At 31.8% G+C, this 15,092-nt stretch overlaps 1 long non-coding RNA gene across 1 annotated transcript; it reads right to left on the bottom strand.

The window, feature by feature from the left end:
- Window positions 1–3,243: 3,243 nt before the first annotated feature.
- Window positions 3,244–14,269, bottom strand: LOC125347845. The gene is made up of 3 exons (XR_007210272.1): window positions 14,139–14,269; window positions 14,014–14,016; window positions 3,244–3,257 (listed from the first exon to the last, which is right to left on the bottom strand). It is a non-coding gene; the product is annotated as an uncharacterized LOC125347845 (long non-coding RNA).
- Between the last annotated feature and the right edge of the window lie 823 nt (window positions 14,270–15,092).

The raw sequence follows: 15,092 nt of genomic DNA, 5'->3' as shown, positions 1-15,092 counted from the left end.
AACAGGTGATTGAATTTTCTAGTTTCTACCCTTGAAATTCAGCGGTACTTTTAAACTATTCAAAATATATTCAAACAGATATATGGGCAAAGACAATATCAAGGAAATGTGTTTTTTTTTACCTAATTACTATTTAACACTGTTCCTCAAATTTTTATCAGTAAAATTCCACTGGATTTATCATCTTTACATTTAAAAATGCTATGTACCTACACTATCTCTGTAATCTTATCTGAGTAAATTGGAAACCGTGTTTACTGGTACTGGAAATAGGAAATTCAAAGGGAATACCAAATTTGAGAGACACAGGGTAAAAAAAGAGAAACAACTGCAAAAGCAATACTTGCAAAACTGTTTGGTGTAAGTGAACTGAACACCTGGGGGGGGGGAAGGGGGGGAGGGCGGGGGGCATGAGGGCCAAGGTAACAAACAGTACAAGAAATGTATCCAATGCCCAAGGTATGAAACTGTAACCTCTCTGTACATCAGTTTGATAATAAAAATTTGAGAAAAAAAATAAAAATAAAAATAAAAATGCTATGTATAATTAGGAGAGCAGATTGAGCTCTGAGGTTCTTTTATGTCCCCTATTTGTCATTTATTGGGTAATTTTCTTTGATATCTTGTGGCACCAGAATGAGTATGGCAAAATATGCACTCACATTTCTTAATAGGAATTATAATTTTATGCAATTATAAAGATTTTTTGTAATTCAGTGATTCTAGAATTTCCTTTTAATTTTAATTTTCTTATTTGCATGTCTCACTGTCCATAGTACACCAGGCTTGGAAGAATATAAAAGACAACTTTTTGTAATGTGGATAATATATGAAAATTAACAGACATAACTTTCTGATCTAGAGTTCATAAACTGAAAAGTATGGATTTGTTTTCTATTTGCTAATTTTACTGAGAGTTTAAGGAAGCCTGATGTTTAACTTTAGGAGGAGGTGGTTAAAGATAAGGGGTAAATGGTTGAGAGTGAATTTAACATTAAGTAAGATAACCAGAATATTAGGTAATATATAGAAAGCTTACCAGTATCACTAATAATGACAATATTGAAATAGAGGTTATGAAAGTTTCTGAGAAATGAGATTTGTTTTTCACTGACCAGAACTATGAATTACGGGTTCAAAATTGGATTTCAAAGAAATAAGAAAAAAGCTAGACTAGTCATTGAGATATGTGTAGGAAATATTTTTCTCTAGATGTTCTGGTATGTGAGATATTGGTATTGCAATAATGATGTCATAAAAACTGCAAGATTTTTCTTAAAGTATGAAATAATTATTTTTGCTAAGAGTTGATGGTTATGGAAAATTATAACTGACATGTCAAGAATTTCATTATCTATGGTTGAATGGCTAAAATTTCAGGAAAAAATTTCATGAGTATATTCAGATTGTTAACAAACTAATTAGTAATGACAGTAATGATGAAAAGTGATTGTATAAAAACTTCTGTTTCAAGACATAGGTAACAAAATAATATGAATAATAAAATAATTTCTCTATCGAAGCTTTAATGTAGATAACTATGCCTATTACTTACTTTTTGGAAAATACTTTGTGCACCTAAATATAAATCCGTATGTCCTGTAGATTATATGAGAGTTTTTGGCACTTACATATGGGAGCAAATAGAGATCTGATATCCTACTTTAAAGCTTGAAGTACAGTGTCTGGATTTCTAGAACCACATACACCTGGGTGGAATCACCATATATTATGTTACTATATCCCTGAATTCTTGAGAATTCCCTGTGATTTTTTCTGGATCTCTGATTATTTATTAAGCAATATATATTATATATTGAGCATATAATCTATGATTCCAAACCACCTTGGTACAATTGTGCATTTAGACAAATGCTCATTGAAATTCATGTTGTTATAAGGAAATATGAAGAAAGCAGTGGTTAGCTAATAGTATTGACATTGTCTTCAACAGCAACAAAAATTGTTAAAAGCCAAAATAATTTTCTTTTTAAAAAATTATTTATTTATTGTCAAAGTGGTGTACACAGAGGTTACAGTTTCATACATAAAGCAGTTGGTACACTTCTTGTATAACTTGTTACCTCCTCCCTCATTCTCTTCCTCCCCGTCCTCTCTCCCCCCATGAGTTGTTCAGTTGGTTTACACCAAATGGTTTTGTAAGTATTGCTTTTCGAGTCATTTGCCTTTTTATCTTTTGTCTCTTGATTTTGATATTCCTTTTCCCTTCCCTACTTCTAATACAAGTATATACAGTATCCAGGGTACTCAGATGAGACGCATTGATAGCGTGGGCACAACCACAGGGAGATACAAGACAAACAACAACAAAAAAGCTACGGTTTCACATGGCATGTTGCAAATGATTACAACAGTGATACAATACTTGTTTCCATAACATGGAGTTCATTTCACTTAGCATCATCTTATGTGTTCATAAGGGTATAGCTATTAGGCTTTTGTGATCTTCTGCTATGACTAGCCTAAACCTGTGATAATTATTCCCTATAAGGGAAACCATAGAGTCCATGTTTCTTTGGGTCTGGCTCATGTCACTTTGTATAATTTTTTCCAAGTCCTTCCATTTCCTTATGAATTGGGCAATGTCATTCTTTCTGATAGAGGCATAAAATTCCATTGTATATAAGTCCCACATTTTCCTGATCCACTCATCTACTTAGGGGCATCTGGGTTGATTCCATATTTTAGCAATGACAAATTGTGTTGTGATGAACATAGTTGTGCTGGTAGTTTTACTGTGTTCTTGCTTGTAATCTTTTGGATAGATGCCCAAGATTGGGGCTTTCTGGGTTGTTAGCATAAAGTGATTTCTCCATACACCAAAAAACACGATACATTTCATTCAAACTACGTTAGAAAAACACAATAAAACTTGTTTCCACTAAATATCTGATATTCAAGCTACTATTACTTGCTCTAATGTTACACAGAAAAAAAAAACCATCATTTCCTTAGATATTATTTTAACAAAGTAGCACAAAATACATTAAAATAACAGAATGCTGTGAAAACATTGTGTTTAGTACCAATAATACTTAAGACAAATAATTTCAGAATAAATTAACTGTGAGGCTTGATTATGAGTATGTGCCTAGATAAAATTAAACATCATTCTTTGTTCTATATGCAATAATTTAAGTCAATGAAAAGTGTAAGCATCCTTAGCCTTAGTTATAAGTTGTGATTAGAAGAAAAGCACAAGGTGACTTAACTTTTGAAATAATACATTTATCATACTTTTGGAACAACTTTTAGCTTGTCATTTCAGGAAAAAAATCTTCTATGTTCCCTTGTTGAAGTCATAAAGTGAATCATAAAAAGATTGTGTGATGGAAATTGCTTACACAGTCATATTCTGCCCAAATGGAATTTTGCTGCAATATAGTTTTATCTCTTGATTAATGTTCCATCAAGGTGGAAGTCACATTGTTTGTGATTTCTAAACTTGATAACATGAATCTTGTTCATAGCAAATGTAAACTTTCAGAATGCTATCTGTTATGCTTTGTTTGATGAGGGACTGCAGTCTTCAACTATGACATAAATCTTCTCTCTATTTAGTACCAAACTATGTTAGATGAAAGTTCTGATGATAATAGTAGATGATGAAAGAATATGAATAGATATTCCTGTCTGCTGATGTAGGTATCCTTGTTTCAAAAGCAACATTTATTTAAATGAATAAACATGCATAAAAGCCTCCTTGTTTCTAATACTTTGCTTTCAAATATTTTTGCTAAACTAAACTGAAGTCTCATTACCTTGCTTTTAAGAGCATTTTTTTATATTTTTCACATGAAAACTAAGAGTGTCTGACTCTCTACATATTATTAAAAGAATAGATGGGAAAGTATTGGTTAAAAGCATCCCATTACCTGAATCATGACTGCTTAAATAGGTATTATCATTATTAGAAGTATCATCAAATTATCTTATTATCTACTTTTCTTATGTTTAATTTTCTGGCAAACATTTTCTCATAATTATTGGGAATGAAAATTCATGTGAATTTGTAATAAATGAATTAATAAACAAATAAAACGTTGTTAAAATTTTGCTTTGAAAGCTGGCAGGATAAAAATCTGAACTTTTTAATCTGATTCATACCTTTCTACCAAAGTAGGATTTATCAATGGATAAAGTGTTGTAGGTCACAAACATCCACTGGATATATTTGTGGAATTCCATTTTCTGTACATCATTCACATGGTATGTCAATTGTTCCTCACTTCTTTTGACCTACTTTTCCCCACCGTATTATATGTTATCATTCAGCATTCCTGCTAATTTGACCAAATCCTTTTCATTCTTACCCTTAACATAGAATCTTTCATCAAGTAGCACTAATTTAAGTAATTCCATTCACTCAGGTAAGATCATGACACCAATTATATGTTCTCATGCTCTAGGCTTCTCTCACATATATAAAATTAAGAAGTTAATGGATTTTATTCATTAGTTAAGCAGATTATAAATACAATGCATCTTGATCAATGCAAGCCTTGGTCATTCTCGCCCATTCATCTCAACCACAACCCTTCCTCAATTTTCTTTCTTTCTTTCTTTCTTTCTTTCTTTCTTTCTTTCTTTCTTTCTTTCTTTCTTTCTTTCTTTCTTTCTTTCTTTCTTTCTTTCTGTCTCTCTCCCTTCCTTCCTTCCTTCTTTCCTTCCTTCCTTCCTTCCTTCCTTCCTTCCTTCCTTCCTCCCTCCCTCTCTTTCTTTCTTTCTTTCTTTCTTTCTTTCTTTCTTTCTTTCTTTCTTTCTTTCTTTCTTTCTTTCTTTCTTTCTTTCTTTCTTTCTTCCTTTCTTTCTTTCTTCCTTTCTTTCTTTCTTCCTTTCTTTCTTTCTTCCTTTTTGGTAGGGTAATCATTGTATTTTGTGACTATATTCTTCTCTCTTGCTCTCTTTATTTTTCTACCCCTTCCTCTTGACTCCTCTTCCACTTTCAAATATTTTTTTCTTGTGTTTCTTTTGTTGGAATATGAGATAACCTTTCTAAGAAATTATACCATTTGTGTTCTCTGCTGAATACACCCTATTTCACTGAATACAGTTAAACACACTTGGAGAAAAATATTTACCAAACTGGAGTCATAAATAACAATCAGAGAAAATCGGGATGTGAGAGCGATTCTTGCTTCTTTATGTTAAGATCACGGGGACCTGATTGATGACTCTTAAATTTAGGAGCAACATGTAAGTCAATTGGAAACTATACTGCCATGAAATATCCTTAGTGTTTAGCATAAAATAATGTTTACACCATCATCCAGTAAGTGTTTGTCAAATAAATAATTATGATCTGACATGAAAGAATGCTAGAATTTACTATGGTTTCTGAATCTGAGTTCCATTATTGTGACACTGTGAGTTATTAAGTCTTCCATATGCAATAGTCACTCTGCAAATGTTTCTATTTGTCCTAGTGAATTCAGTGGTTAGCCACCATGCTTTTGCTAGGCATTGATGGCTCGCACATGAAATATTAGCTACCCATAAATTTGTGATCTGAGAAAGGTGATACAAATTCAGCCAGGGTAAAAATACATAAGAATCTTATACCTAATTAGCTACCCCAAAAGGTCAGGAATGAAGCTGTGGCTCAAGTGGTAAGGTTCCAGCTTTGAGTGCAAAAGCTCAGTGACAAAACCAGATCATATGAAGTCCAGACACCCTCACAAAGCAAGAAAGAAAGAGAGAGAAAGACACACACACACACACACACACACACAGAGAGAGACAGACAGACAGACAGAGACAGAGACAGAGACAGAGACAGAGACAGAGACAGAGACAGACAGGCAGACAGAAAGAGAGAGAGGGAGGGAGGGAGGGAGAGAGGGAAGGAGGGAGGGAGAGAAGGAGGGGGGAGGGAGGGAGGGAGGGAGGGATGGAGGGAAGAGAAAGAAATAAACATGTTGTTAAATCTAGTGTGTCTGGGTAACAAATACTTATTTTAAGACCTATGATTATCATTTACTTAAGATAATGAACTAGGTGTTAGAGATCACACACCATTTGCAAAACGTTCAGATCAGAAATTTAGTGTTTACTCTCTCGGATGTGTTTCCTAAGAGGATATTTTTTATCACATGTGAAAACATAACACGGGAAAATGAAACATGTTTATCAAAATGTATCCATTCTCTTCCTTTCTCTCTCCACTCTGTTCATTAGTCTTCCACTGTTAAATTGTTAAATTGCTAATCATTTATTATTATATCCTCAAGAAACTGTAACTAGTATATAATGTAACATGGGATTAGGATGAAAACACTTTATCAAAATAAGGTAAACAAAATATACTCAATTTTTCTTTCATTTTTTTCCCCAACCTCTATTATTTCTAAATCTGTGGCCACACCAGGAAAACTTAAAGCTTCTAATTTCCTTATGTTTAGTGGTGGAACCAGGTGCCTATATAGAAGGAGGGGGGGAGGGAGGAGAAGAAAGGGAAGGGAGGGGGAGGGGGAAGAGGAACTCAGAACAATTATTATTAGGTAGTATGAAAATAAAGAAACACAGAACACATTTTAGTAGATAGTAAGAAAATTATTGGGCTGACTATAAAAGCGGTGATAGCTGAGAAAAGTATCTCTGAATAACATCAATATTTGTTTACTTGCTGTACTTAAACAGAACCAGCACATGTGACCTTAAATGAGCATCCCTTAATCTGTGTAACTATATTGTAAATCTCCAGAGAAATATGTAATTATGGCTGTATATCTTATGGTACTATCAATAAAATATTTACCTGTTTTCTTACCCATTCATTAGTAAATTTTAACTTACAACAGAAAATTTATAGCCAGAGAAGCTGACATTTTTACATAACACTGCGAGTGGTCAGAGTAAAGCTACCAACTTGTAGACAAATAAAATGTGACAGTTTTCACTTTCAGAAATCCCACCTTTCACTTCTCCTTTACTGATGTAATTTTGCAGCTATCAGCAAATCATGGATTCCATTATAAGATTTTCATTAAAATCACTCTCCACCAAAATTGAAGTAAACCTTGAGAAAATTACTCTTCACCTGGTCAGTAAGAAAATACTCAGGGCCAAGCACTAGGATTAGTAAAAAGAGGGGATATGTTTATTTTTAAGATATTCAGATTATACTTAAATTAGGAAAACATACTTATATATTTAAAGCAAAATGTATAAGTCTAAAGCCCTGGTAAATGATATCCTATACAAACTAAGGTGCATGAAGGCTTTCTTTATGTAGGTATAAAGTACAGTTAAAATGAATTTCTTAGCAGGCCATCTTCATTCAGAATTGCATAAATTAAGTTGTACCTCATTTTCTGTGCATGAAATTATATATTGTGTGAATTACAGTTTCTTAAGCATTATATAACAAATTATAATTGTGAAAAATAGCTAAATTTTCAGTTATACTTTGCCACATCTCCCCAGTGAGCTGCAGGAAATGATTGAAATTACCAGGAGGTTTCCAATCTTCTAACACCTAGTAATTTAGAAGAGATATGTCTTTCAACATAAGACATTCAAGAAAAATAATAGACATGTTTTGTTGGACAATGATTCTATGCAGTGCCCTATGTATGAAAATACAATCCTTCTGCACCTCACGCTGACAATAAACAAATGAAAAAATCTATAAACATCAGAGATATAACTACGAAAACCTAAAGAAACACCACTCCATACCAAATAGATTGGGGCACTATCAAGAAAAGCAAAGAAAAACATTTCTAGCATTCTATAAGTCAGTGTTGTTATAAACAGGCAGAGTTATTTTACAGTTTATGGAACATTTCATAAACTAGAATGGGCCCCAAAATTACATTGGGGATATGGACATATTTAACATTAATTAAATATTTCAAGCTATATGTGTGTGTGAAAATGCCACACAGAACCTGATTAAAACAAATTTTATCTTTAATGTATTATTAAAATATAAATGGAATTAAATTAAAATTGCCTACATTATTAATACAATTAATATTTCTTGATTAAGAGTAGAATAAGCCAACATAATCATAAATTGAATAAAAAGTTTGATTAAAATACATAAATATCAAAAGTATAACAATTAAGCTATTGACAATTTGAAATTTGTTTCAAAACACTCAGTTTAAACTTTTCATTAACAGTGTTTGTATTTAAGTCTTTCAATATTTATGAATAAACCTGTGAAACAACGTGAAAAAATACATATAAGTTAATGTCAACACAATTCATTTCAATGATATAAATTTAAGTTCTTTCCTTTCCAAATAGAATTTGAATTACAGAATATTTTCCTTCTGAAACTGTTAACTATGGAAGGTTAAATACTTTATGTTAAATTTTGGAACTGCTACTCCTAAGACAAAGATGGTTGAAGTAACATTAACGGCACCATTCGAACTGTGGAAGCCAGCTAGACATAAAAGACTGGATATATCATGTATACCTTCTTTAAGAATCTCCTTGCATTCTCTTGATTAATTAGATGCATCCAGAGTGTTAGAGAAAGAAAACTTACATGCAGTGTTACTGGGATGTGTTTTAACGTGATTAAAAGTCTAAGAATAATAAAACAAGAATGTGAAGCTATATTTCCCTCCAGACTGCTATCAGTTTTGAGGGAAGTCATGCATCACAAAGATAAAGAAATGCTCTCGGAAGATTTAATTTAAGGACAATATGCAATGCAGCACTCTGTGACAACTCCAAGGAGTTCATAGGAAGACTAGACTTCGCAGACAAAAATACTACCCAAAGATTTTCCTTTTGTTTTTCTTCATTTTTGAATACAGATATACACAGACACAGACACTCGTCCACATGCACATCTATCTGTCTATATACCTATCAATCTATCTATGTATTGGAAATATATGTACATAATTTATTAAGGAGAAGGTGAATACTTGATTATAAATTCATAAATTTAGCTTGGTGTATTGGAGAGGAAAATAATAATGATATTTAAAGTGGATCACCTTCCTTTGTAAATAATTTAAAACATTTTTTCTGGAAAATGTGAAATAGAAATTTGGATGTAGTTATTGTGTATGTAAACATGCATATGTCTAAGTGTGTATGCATATATATATTGCATACGCATATAAATTTGCATATATATTGGCATTTTTTGTTTGCGTGTATATACATATGTGTATATACACATATATATGTATGCAGTATAGATATATTGTATATATTGTTACACATATATTGTACATACAATGTATGTAGCTGATATATCTTTTTATGTTTTATGTGTATAAGCATTTGAGAAAATGATAGGTATACAGTAAATCCTCCCTAATCTGAGTCATTGGCTTTGATGCAATGAGAAATTTGGGTTTCACTGTATGTGAGATATTTAAATGACTTATGCCAACACTATGGGGCTTTGAAAAATGATACATTTAAATCTCCTGATTTAAAAAAATGATTTATTTATTGTGGGATTGATGTACTGAAGGGTTCCAGTTTCATAGGTAAAGCAGTAAGTAAAATACATTTAAAGTTGGGTGAGCTTCTATTTTAAATCTGTTTCAGTAGAATATACTTTCAAAATAAAAGTTTTTTTTAAGGTCTATTGATGTGTAATTTATACAAAGTATCTTCATACTTCAAATGAATTAGAAGTATATTAATATGCATACTCAAAATTATGAACACAGTGAATGTATCTACCACCCTGAAAATATCTACCTCTTTTAATTCTTTCTTTTCTGTCTGTAAAATTTCATAATTGTCATTGTAAAGGTGATATACAGAAGGGCTATGGTTACATATGTCAAAGTACATTGAGCAATGCATTCCTTCACTTCTCTCCTAGTTTTTCCTCCAATATTTTAAGCATAGTCTCTGGTATCACCACTGCATTTACTCATTTTTTGTCCTATCATTTCTATATCTTCCCTTTTGCACCCCCAGAGAGAGAGAAATGAACAAACAAGCAAACAAGAAAAAAGGAAATGAAAACTAAAACAGCAGAAAAGAAGAAAACCCTCTTTTTCTTCCCAAACCCATTCATGCCTACCCTTGATTGGGCCCTGTCACTAGAGATCAGTAGACATATATTCTAAAATTTTAAATACGTACCTTGAATCATTCAGTATATATTCTATGTCTTTTTTTCACATAGCTTATTTGGAAATGTAGTTATGCTAGTCCTTGCATTAATTATGCCATAATTTTACTGCTGAATAATGAAAGTCCATGAGTTTAAAACATTTGTCTTTATCCTGTACTTATCAAATGGCATTTTTGTTGCTTCTGGCGTGTAGTTGTAAGACCATGTATCTTAGCTATTTTGTAGGATATAATAGCACTGCATTCCACTTATATTTCCTTAATGAACAATGTTGCTGTGCAACTTTCAATATATGAAAGTTGAGTCTTCCTGTGAGCTTTCGATGTTTTAATATCACAATATATCACAATATACACTGGATATTTAACCTATAGTGGCTTCAATGCAATTAAGTACAGGCGCCTTTTTCATTAAGATTAATATTTCTAGACATTTAAGACTGTGTTATTCATGTATTGACTTTTAAAAATAAACATTTTCTTTTGCAATGCTTTTCAGTCTCATAAAAACCAAACAAGTAGCAAAGACATTTTTGTATCTAACACCCATCATTTCCTAGTATCATCTTACAATTCCATGCCACATTTGTCATGAAAATTGAAACCTGTCATTGAATAAAACCCATATATTATTCATATCTCAGTTTGTACCAAATTCCCTTTTCTGATCCAAATTCCTATCAAGATACCCTTTTGAATTTAATTATTCTATTTGGGCTTTTCTTTTTTGTGATTGTATCTGGAGCTCCCCTTTCTTATATGACCTTATGAATTTTGAGAATTGCTTACTAGTTAAAATTCAGCAAAGATTTGATTTTTTTCTCATGAAGCAGAATAGGTCATCAATTTTTATATGATGTGTCATGTCTATCATTCTTTATTAATATGTTATATCAACCTGATTTATCACCATCCTGATAACTTTTAGAGGTTATCGCATTGTATGATTCATGATTCATTCATAACCTCATGATTCTGAATATGCTGAATTATTTTAACATGTATAATTTTGCTCTAATTTCTCAAAAAATTTATTTGAAATTTGAACAAGAATTTTTATTAGATGTGGTAGTTTATAAAAGTATAATTAATTTTATAAAGATATACATATAAGCGATATGCTATTAGTAAAACTTTCTAAATTGAGTTTTGTGACTAATATAGAAATATGTGTATATATATATAGTATATATATATATATGCTAAGTATCTCAAATGTAAAAGCATTATTTGTATTCCAGTAAAATTTTGAAAATGATTCCTAAAATCTTCTTTAATTTCTGATTTTTTGTTTGTTTCTAATGATTTAGGTTACCTTGATATTCATTTAAAAATTTTTGGATGTATGGGATTACTAATATGTTTACTTGGTACAAGTTTCAGCTGTCCTAGATTTGAGGATTAAGACTCTTAATTACTCATGGATATTTGTTGAAATCTGCTTAATCAAAAGCTTTAAACTGTACCTCATTTTGCTGATTAAAAGTAATTAAATGCTTCTATTTTCCAGATAATCTAAAGGAAAAAGAAAGAAATTCCAAATGAGACTACATGCATATTGTTGATGATGTGTCTGTTCTAGGCCAGAGAGCTAATATGTAAGGTTAGAAAAAAGAAAGAAAGAAAGAATACCAAACAGACTCAATGTTATTGTATATGAATTAATTTCCTGAAAATAGCATTTATTTAATCACTCTCCTCACTGTGTTTTTAACAAATACTCATTGCATGTAAATGCTGCTCTTAATAATGCTTATTACCCTGAAAAAAATCTTCATATTTCAATCTAATAATGCTATTATTCATGCATCACGTCATGAGACCTGAATTAATTAGGTCATGAGAATGGAGCTCTCATCAGGAGACCAATGCCTTCTTAAAAAGATAAAGAGGAGTGGGGCCAACCATTCCGTTTCCACACATTGACAGGATTGGTGTTTGCAAACCAAGAAGAGCCCTCAGACAAAACAGCCTTCAGAAATACTACAAATTCATTTCCTTTTGAAATCTATCCTGTCTTCATATTCTGTTAGAGTAGCACATAACCATCTCAAGATATTTATCTTCCCATGGACTCAAACTTTTAATTGACACCTTTGGTTCAGGACAGAGAGGATTAGTAAATCATGCTATTTATTATATGAGTATCAGTTAACATGCAGAAACAAATATAGAGTAGGAAATTATCACTGGATGAGTATGACGGAAAAGCGTTTTTGTTTTTGTTTTTTTTGAGTTTTAGGTTCAGTAGTTTAACTTGAAGGAATTTTGTTTCAGATAAAATGATAGGAGATGTTACAGTCTCTTTTCTTTGTGTTGTCATTTCTTGTTCTTTTTGTTGTTGAATACTGTGACCTGACATGTAACAAGAAAAAATACTGGTTCCAGATGCAATAAGAGCAAGGGAAGTTTCGAATTATCCAGGGAAACACTACATTTAAAGTGGTAATTCAGTATGATGCAAGAGAAAACACCTAGGTATTGTTAAGACCAAGTAGAAGGCAGTTATTCTAGCATATTTCTGTGATCAAGACCTGGTCACAACCTCCTACAAAGAGTACTAGACTTTATACTAGTCTCCATGACGAAACCCTGGCTCATACAACCTGGTAGAACAACAACAACAACAACAACAACAACAACAAATGTGATGGAAAGATAAAAGGAAATAAGGGAAATAATTCAAGAACTTAGACAAGAAAATATTTTATCCCATAGACTCCCAGAATAATTTAGGGTGACTTGCCTAGAATTAAGACATGGATCACAAGCTTTTCTTTAAAGATTGTCACATATCTAAACAAGTTTATCAACTTAAAAACATTAGAAAACATTTTAAACATATATCACATGTAACATCTTGGTTTGAATATACTAACAGGAAATATGCAAAAATTACCGTATATCTAAACATAGATCATTCAAAAATCTTCAAATAGAAATATTATCAAGTTAATTGTTTCAGAGCAATATAAGAGTTTGAAAAGATGTTTTGTTGTTCAGCAAATTTGAATTGTTACCTAGTTTGAATATTTTATCCTGCTACAGAAACCAAAACAAAATTATAAATAGATAAGAAATTCTTCAGTGCATAAACTAAAACAGTAAAAACAAACCTTGAGTATAAAATGTAAATTATTTGTCAGATAAGCAGTTATTTGTAAAAGAAATAATCGCATTTGAAATCCTAAAAGTTCCGTGAAATTTAAGAAATTTTTATTGTTTTGTTTTGTTTTTTGGCCAGTTCTGGGCCTTAAACTCAGGGCCTGAACACTGTCCCTGGCTTCTTTTTGCTCAAGGCTAGCACTCTGCCACTTGAGCCACAGTGCCACTTCTGGCCATTTTCTACATATGTTGTGCTGGGGAATCAAACCCAGGGCTTTATGTGTACGAGGCGAGCACTCTTGCCACTAGGCCATATTTCTAGCACCAATTTAAGAAATTTTTAAAGCATCTGTATACTTTAAAATACAGGCAGACTATAGACAATACAATATACATAATTCCTTTTATATTTACTCACAATAACATTTTGGTTAGAGAGCTCTATTCAAAATCATTAACCTAGCATTATGTATTTCATTTTCTGACTAGAAACATTAATTTATCTGCTACAGCTATAACAATAACCAGCAAACTAATCAAATAAATAAATAAATATGTAAATTCTGGAAATACGTTCCACTGCTTAATTTCATTGTTGACATTTTTTTTAACTGTGCACTTATGTCTTGAATTATTAGCAGATCACTTTGTACTCTGTGTTCCTGAGATAACAGAGGCTATATGAAAGGATTTTCCTTAAGGACAATTATTATTGCTGGTTCATTACCGCCACTCATACATCAATCCAGTGTAACAAAGCCTCTGCAACTTTAACTCCAATGAAATTACTTAACAAACTTATCAACAAATATATCCAACACTCTTCCTGTTACTCCATAGCATCTGTTTGTACTGATCAATTATTTTCCACTCACTGCTTCTGCAACGATGTGTTCTGGCTTTGGTGCTGACCCCTGAGTATTGTATACATGTTTTTCTGTAACAGGGAAGGGAAGGAGAACATCAACATGGTGAGACAATAGGTAAAAGGCAAACCAACCCAACAGCAATACGTACAAGACAATAAGTTGTAATCAAATTGTACAACTGTGGGGGAGATTGATTTGACAAGAAATGTACTCACTACTTTACATATCTAACTGTAAACCCTTTATACATCACCTTGAAAAGAATGTGTGTATGTTAGTGTGTATATACTGAGTATTTAGATGGCTATTCTTTGTCTTTTCTTGTCATTCTATTTATTTTTGTGGGCAGGCTTCCCTGATTTTGGTTTATATTAACATTCATATCATAAGCTTCATCTTAATCATCAGCATGATTAGGAAAATTCCTCCTCAAACAAACTCCAAAAGATGTCTCAAAAAGTATCTCAGCTTTTTCCATATGTCTGATTATTATTCATTATAAAAACTGGCATTTTGTAGAGCTTAGCATGTATCCAAGATTGTGCCAACTTCTTTAAATACATTAGTTAATATTCCACGTTAATTTATTAAAAGTAAATTTATCAACGTGAACTATCACTAGCTACATTTCAAGAAAGCTGAGTCATATAGGCAATGAGTGACATTAATGCCTTCATTTAATGATTGAATATAGTTGATAACCTCTACATTGAACCTAAAGATGAAAGACATTTTCAAAAGACTAACACAGACATTTCACATATGAATATTCAAATAAATTATTTTGTCAGGAAGCCTAAACGAATTCTTGATTTTCAAATTATGCAATTGTGTAAAGCTTGCTGAATATTAAACCACTTGATTATTTTTCACTGCAAGAAATCTACAACCTAAGAAAATTAACTGGAAAAATAAGCACACAAGTCAATAATTTGCATTGTGCTTAAGACCACAATTTGCTCTGTAAAACTTATAATGGAAATAATGTAACTTTAGTCCTCACAATAGGACAAAAAACATTCTACAGAG

The sequence above is a fragment of the Perognathus longimembris genome, chromosome 3 (assembly GCF_023159225.1).
Source record: "Perognathus longimembris pacificus isolate PPM17 chromosome 3, ASM2315922v1, whole genome shotgun sequence".
Taxonomy (NCBI): Eukaryota; Metazoa; Chordata; class Mammalia; order Rodentia; family Heteromyidae; genus Perognathus; species Perognathus longimembris.
This window is presented reverse-complemented; position numbering and strand designations above follow the sequence as displayed.